Genomic DNA, 6,036 nt, shown 5'->3' with positions numbered 1-6,036 from the left:
ATTGTTCGACCGCAATGCATTGTGGTCTATATCCGCTAATCAAGTGACCACAATATACGCTTAACAGCAGCACCCATGGGTCAACCCCTGTACGGGTGCACAAAATTACTTTAATTCACACGCTTCTACTAAAGTCTTTGAGGTTCAGTGTCTTGCCCAAGGACGCTTTGACGCATGGGCGAGCAAGGCGGGAATCGAACCTGTAATCTTCAGATCAAGAGTCGACTCCCCTACTGCTGCACCATAGCCGCCTGTATGGCTATGACAAATAACTTGCACGACAGTAGCTGTAACCCCACTATGCCATTCTCCACTTTTCTGTTCTCTTCATCACAACGTTCCATTTGGTAGGAGTACAAATGTATTCACCAAGCAAATGACCTGATAATTGTAGTACTTAAAGGTTCCATGAAGAACAGATGGTGAAGTCTTTGGGCAATGAGTTCCTGAATAATGAAGGGCGTACAGGAAGCTGGCATCAAAATGAAAATAAGGGGAGTACAAAGTAGAAGATATGTAAATGAACAACCTTACTTTGGAATTGCTTTCATGGTCTCTGAAATTTGATGCTCCTTTGTTGTCAGACATTTGAAGATGTGAAGCAAATCTTATTTATGTTTACTCCTTGGCTCATATTACAAATCAAACTGCTGTGCACATGGAACCACTCATTCATTTGGGAAAGACCCCTTTTAAGTACAAAAAAGGCTACTTAATCAGCTCGGCCCACACACTCAGTCCCTCAGGCTGATATTATAGCTAACCTGTTTCAGTCATTACTCCAGCTCACTCGACTTTCTGGTTATTTGGAAAAAACAACGCTGTTCAACCACTACATTTTTGAAACTTTTTGTTGTTGTGTCACTCCTGTTCTCTTTCATTGAATCAAATCAATTGTATCATCAAAAATAATCTGCTGCAAATGGTATTCTAGTATGCGTGGGATGTTCCTTATGACATGGCAGTGTAGCAGAGAACAACCCAGTGCCTTTGTGGACCAATCAAATGTCTGTCAGGAAGAGGCACTGATACACAACTCAAGATAAGCCTGTTGATCACAAACATGACTGTCATTTCAACGGGACTTGGCCTTGAGACCCATTCCAATGAAAAATTTGTTTTTAACATGTAGCATGATGGAGGAGGACACATATAAAGATAATAGCGCTCAAAATTGCGTTTCAGAGTATTTCTTTGTTGTGAATCATGAGCAGACAAAAAAAAAAACAGAATAATAATGATAACTAAAAGGCCACTGGGAATGATTTTACAATAGACCAAAAGATAATTGGAGTGGGACTTTAAAAAAATTACACATAAAAATTACACATCATTCCTGTTGTGAAAAAAAAGGGACATGAATACAGAAGTGTTCAGGTCATCAGACTTCGCAACAGTAAAGGTTAGAAGCCCAATTTAAAATATTTTGTCATTGTTTGTTTGTCTTCGACATGGTGGATAAGTTCCAGAGATATACGCAACTCCTCGAGGGCCGTATTCCTGGATGTTTTCCAACATATTCTGCTCTAGTATGTTCTAATTGGCTGACCCAGGTAATCAGTCATGAGTAGGCCTTGGATATCTGGAAATCACATAGCAGCCCTCAAGACCTGGAGTTGCTGATAAAATCTTCTGAGATGAAGTGTGTCAGATGGAGCGATGAGTCCCAAGCTGGAAGTTGAAGGTGTGATGTGGAACATTTTTATGTCCGGCTAGTATGACGTGAGCTAAAATAGAGGGAAAAACTGTGGAGGGTTTTAGACAAGGTGATGCTGAGAGGTGAAAGACTGGCGACTTCAGCAGACATGTTAGTGAAGGGATCAGAGGTGATAAGGAAGTGATGGGTAGGTTCGGTATTCAGAAACACAGAATGATAGATGGTGGTAGACTTTGTTAAAAGGAGGGATATGCCTGAAATAAATCATTGCTTCTAGAAGAAACAGGGACATAAGGTGACTTATAAAAGCAGAAGTAGGAGCACACTAGTGATAAAAGAATTCAGTCACTGCAAAGCAGATGTAAATGGAGACTGCACGCATACAGCAAAGGATGATGGGATGAAGAATCAGTGGTGGAGAAAGAAGGAGAGTGATGACTTGTACTGGTTAATGAGCCAAAGATATAGAGATGAGCAGGATGTGCAGCCAGTCAGGGAGGTCAAAGACAGTAATGGAAATGGGTTGACAGGTGCTTACATGTGTAATGGAAAGAAGGAAATGATGGTGATGAATGCAGAAACAGTTGTGCTAACCTTTAGCATGTCTTGAACACGCATGGTGTTCACACTGAAACGTCGCTACCGGATACTCCACCACCTACGGTTGGTGGAGGCTTGGTGCACATTATCTTACATCAGGCTTTTTCTATAACGGCTCTACTCTACTGTATGAAAGACTTGTCATAGAATTATCAAATCTCAAACAGTTGGCACTTCGATGAATTCAAAACTACTACTATTATGTCCCTACCGAATCCGAATCCCTGATTGGTCAAAGTCCAACCAATGGCTACATGTTGTCAACATAGAGCCTAAAAAACAGACTTAAAATCTTCCATAGCGACGCAAGAACGCAAATGTTTTGAACACGAAATGGGCATATTTGTGCATTTACGTAGGTTGAATCCGAATTCTTCCCCCACACTCCGGTGTCTCCCAACCCCTTCAATTGTAGGGGCATTTGAAGGGAAACGGTTGTCCAAAATACCTTTTAAAGGTCTAACCCTCGCCACAGAGGGATGGAGAACCCTCCGCCATGAGGATGAAATGCGTGAGGGTGTGATATGAAGCATAGAAATTTACATTTAAATGTAAATAATGACTTTTTGTTTTGCATGACCTTTTTAACCTTTGTGCTCTCCTAGGTCTGTTGACGTTGGGAGTAGGGTCATCTGGACCCCATAAGACAGAACGCTGAACTTATTTTTTCAATGATTTTTGATTTTCACGAGTATCCGTGGCAGACATGAAATCCTGTCCCCCTTCATCCACATTTGTCATGGAACGGATAACATGCCAATGTAAGGCTTGGGTCATCTGGAACCCAGAAGATAACACAAGGGTTAAAGCTATAAAACTGATATTGTTATGTATTTCGACCGCTAGCAGCTCCGCGTTAACGTAGCTGACTGGGGACTTTTGATGATCACACAAGTGGGAAGGTCGTCCGAATTTAAAGACACTATCTTTCCATAACTCCGTTTGGAGGGCCAAATGTAAGGGTGAGGGAAGAATTCCGATTCGGCCAAAGACTTTTCATTGGAAGTGATCACTTGAATGCCCGTTGCCGAGGGTGCTTTGGAAAAACAAAGACTAGACACTGTAGATGTGCAGAACTGGGGGAATGTTGAAGAAAAAAACCCTGATGAGCTACATAATGAAGTTATTAAGGGAAGGAAAAGAAGCCACTCAAAATTGAGATGTACTGGTTTTCCTATTCCGTCTCATCGTACATGTCTTGCTCTTTTTTAATTGTTTCAGTCAGTAGATGGTGTTCTCTTCCTCTTAGAAGACTGAGGGGGTCAGAGGGCCAGATGTTTTCAGGGTTCAACTCCAAACTTACATAATGAAACAAAAGTTACAGCGGTATGCATATTTAGAACTTGCTTTAAAGGCAAAGTTTGCCTTAAAGCTTGTGCTTAGCAGTTAGCAGCTTTTTAATTGCGTTGCAACTGCTTTCATACACATTTTGGGTTTTTTTATGTCTTTTAAATCTGAGAAAGAGCTGCACTTTAAAGATAAAGTGTTCATTTATCCCAAGATAAAAAACACTGGACCAGTAATGATCTCCTGTTATGTTTGTGGTGAATTTTAGAGGAAGTAATGATTAACGGTTTTCTGTCTGAAGGAAAGCTGCTGGAGGCACCGAGAACAAACGAGGGGATGTTGTGAATAGCTGTTCTGTTTTTAGAAAGAGTGAAAAGTGTTTAAGTTGTTTAACTGAATCATAGATCTCTATCTTTGATGTTCTGAGTCTATAACAGTTTCTCTCATTATCACTTGTGAGTATTTTCCCTCTTTTTTCCCCTTGTCACCACATTAATCTCTGAAAATGTAGAGCAATTTCTCTCTAGTTTATTTTCTTCAATAAACAAAACTTATTGGTATTTTTTCAAAATTTAGTGACATTTTTGTTGTTTTGGAAATGTGTAAAAGGGAATTTTACTATATTTTTTTCAGCAAATACAAGGACAGCATCGACGCATAACAAGGTTTTTAATTCAAGCTTATATACTTCATGAGTCTTTTTAGTGTTTGACTAGAATCTCTTTCTATGGTTTTATTATAATAATTTATGCTTGGCAAACTTTCTCACACCATATATACATATATACATTCACCAGCCACTTTGTTTGGTGCAAATTGCTAGTACCAGGTTAGATCCCCTTTGCCTTCAGAACTGCCTTAATCCATGGTGGCGTAGATTCAACAATATACTGTAAACATTCCACAGAGAGTTTGGTCCATATTGACATGACAGCATCACACAGTTGCTGCAGATTTGTTGGCTACACATCCATGATGCCAATTTCCTATTCCACCACATCTTAAAGGTTATCCATTGGGTTGAGATCTGGTGACTGTGGAGGTCTTGAACATGACAATGAGTTCATTGTCATGTTCAAGAAACCAGTCTGAGATTATTCCAGCTTTATGACATGGACCCTTATATTGCTGGAAGATGGTTCTCTGTGGTCATAATGGATATGATCAGCAACAATACTCAGACTATGGTGTTGTAACTATGCCCAACTGGTATCAGGGGGCCAAAAGCATACAAAGAAAATATTCCCTACGCCAATACATTGATCTGGCATCAATCTTACATCAGCACGTTTCCAACCGCTCGTTTTTGTGGGTATGGGAGGGGCTGCTGCAGACTGTGCCGGTTTTTAGAGGATTACTCTTAATTGCATGACCGGATCAAAATACTGCTTTGGGGTTCTTTGTAGTGAAGAATAAAGAGTAAAAGGCATTTAAAACCTCGAAAAGTAGCATTTTCATGGTAGGGCCCCTTTAAGCTCAACACATTTACAAAACTTGAAAAAAAAAAAAGAAAAAAAATCATTTGGACTCAACTTTCACTGAAACCACCTAGAGCTGACTGAAGTTCAGCACACAAAACATAACACTCAACAAAGTCAGTCAATTAATTTATGTTTATCTGAACGTTTTCTTCCTTCATTATTTTTTTCCAAATTATGCAAACTTTGATTTTGTTTTTGTTTAACATTCATTAGGTGATTTTCTATACCACTGCCAAAATAGCATTCAAGCCTTATCTAAATGCAAGTGCTCCACCAGATCCATCACTAGAACTCATTAAAAAAGATGGAACAATTCAAGAGCCTGCTGTGCGTCTGTTTCACACTACTCAGCTCTTGCTGCTGGCATCATTTGAGCCCTTTGGCTCAGTAGACATGATCAAGAAGTTAAAACATGCCAGAAGTATGAGATTGAGCCAAATATGCAACTTGTTGAATGTATTCAACAGTTAAATGCAGTCTGACTCAAACCAAAATCAACAAGAGATATGAATTAGGAGGCAAAGCGGCACAAATTAAAAATATCTGAAAGCACAAGTGTAACAATAATTCAAGTTTTACAGTGTTCAAAAATGAGTGACAAAATGCTAAAAGTGTATTCTACTAGCACAAGTGGAAGAGGCTTGATGTGTGAGATGTTGAAGTGGTACAAATCTTCCTTCACAGCTCTATGGATAGCACACTAAGTGAGATATTGCTCAACAAAGTGTGCTTTACCAGAAATTGAAGCACGCCATGGAAGCCTGATCATCTAAATTGCGTTTATATACACACAGAAATCCTCAATTATTCGCAGGGGTTTGGGACCAGAGGCATCCACGATTTTACCAAATCCACAAATATGGACACAACCCCACCCCCCACGTGCAGCCAAATGATGTCTGTTACCAACTGAAATATATTAATCAATTCTGTTACAGATCCATACTCGTCAAAAATACTTCTGATCATCCTTTGTAAAACATTTATTAAAGAACACTGGAGTATTGATCA

At 39.5% G+C, this 6,036-nt stretch overlaps 1 protein-coding gene and 1 long non-coding RNA gene across 3 annotated transcripts in view; both read left to right on the top strand.

The window, feature by feature from the left end:
* The window catches only part of LOC118597978, a 2,114-nt gene extending 887 nt beyond the window's left edge, over positions 1-1,227 (top strand). The window contains exon 2 of the long non-coding RNA XR_004947011.1: positions 143-1,227. This is a non-coding gene — a long non-coding RNA (uncharacterized LOC118597978). The remainder of the gene's footprint in view (positions 1-142) is intronic.
* alk (ALK receptor tyrosine kinase) overlaps positions 1-6,036 on the top strand; it is a gene marked incomplete in the record, with an annotated part of 583,514 nt that overhangs the window by 331,901 nt on the left and 245,577 nt on the right.

This window comes from Oryzias melastigma, linkage group LG22 (assembly GCF_002922805.2).
Source record: "Oryzias melastigma strain HK-1 linkage group LG22, ASM292280v2, whole genome shotgun sequence".
NCBI classification, from domain to species: domain Eukaryota; kingdom Metazoa; phylum Chordata; class Actinopteri; order Beloniformes; family Adrianichthyidae; genus Oryzias; species Oryzias melastigma.
The sequence above is the reverse complement of the archived record's forward strand: the minus strand, read 5'-3'. Positions and strand labels throughout refer to the sequence as shown.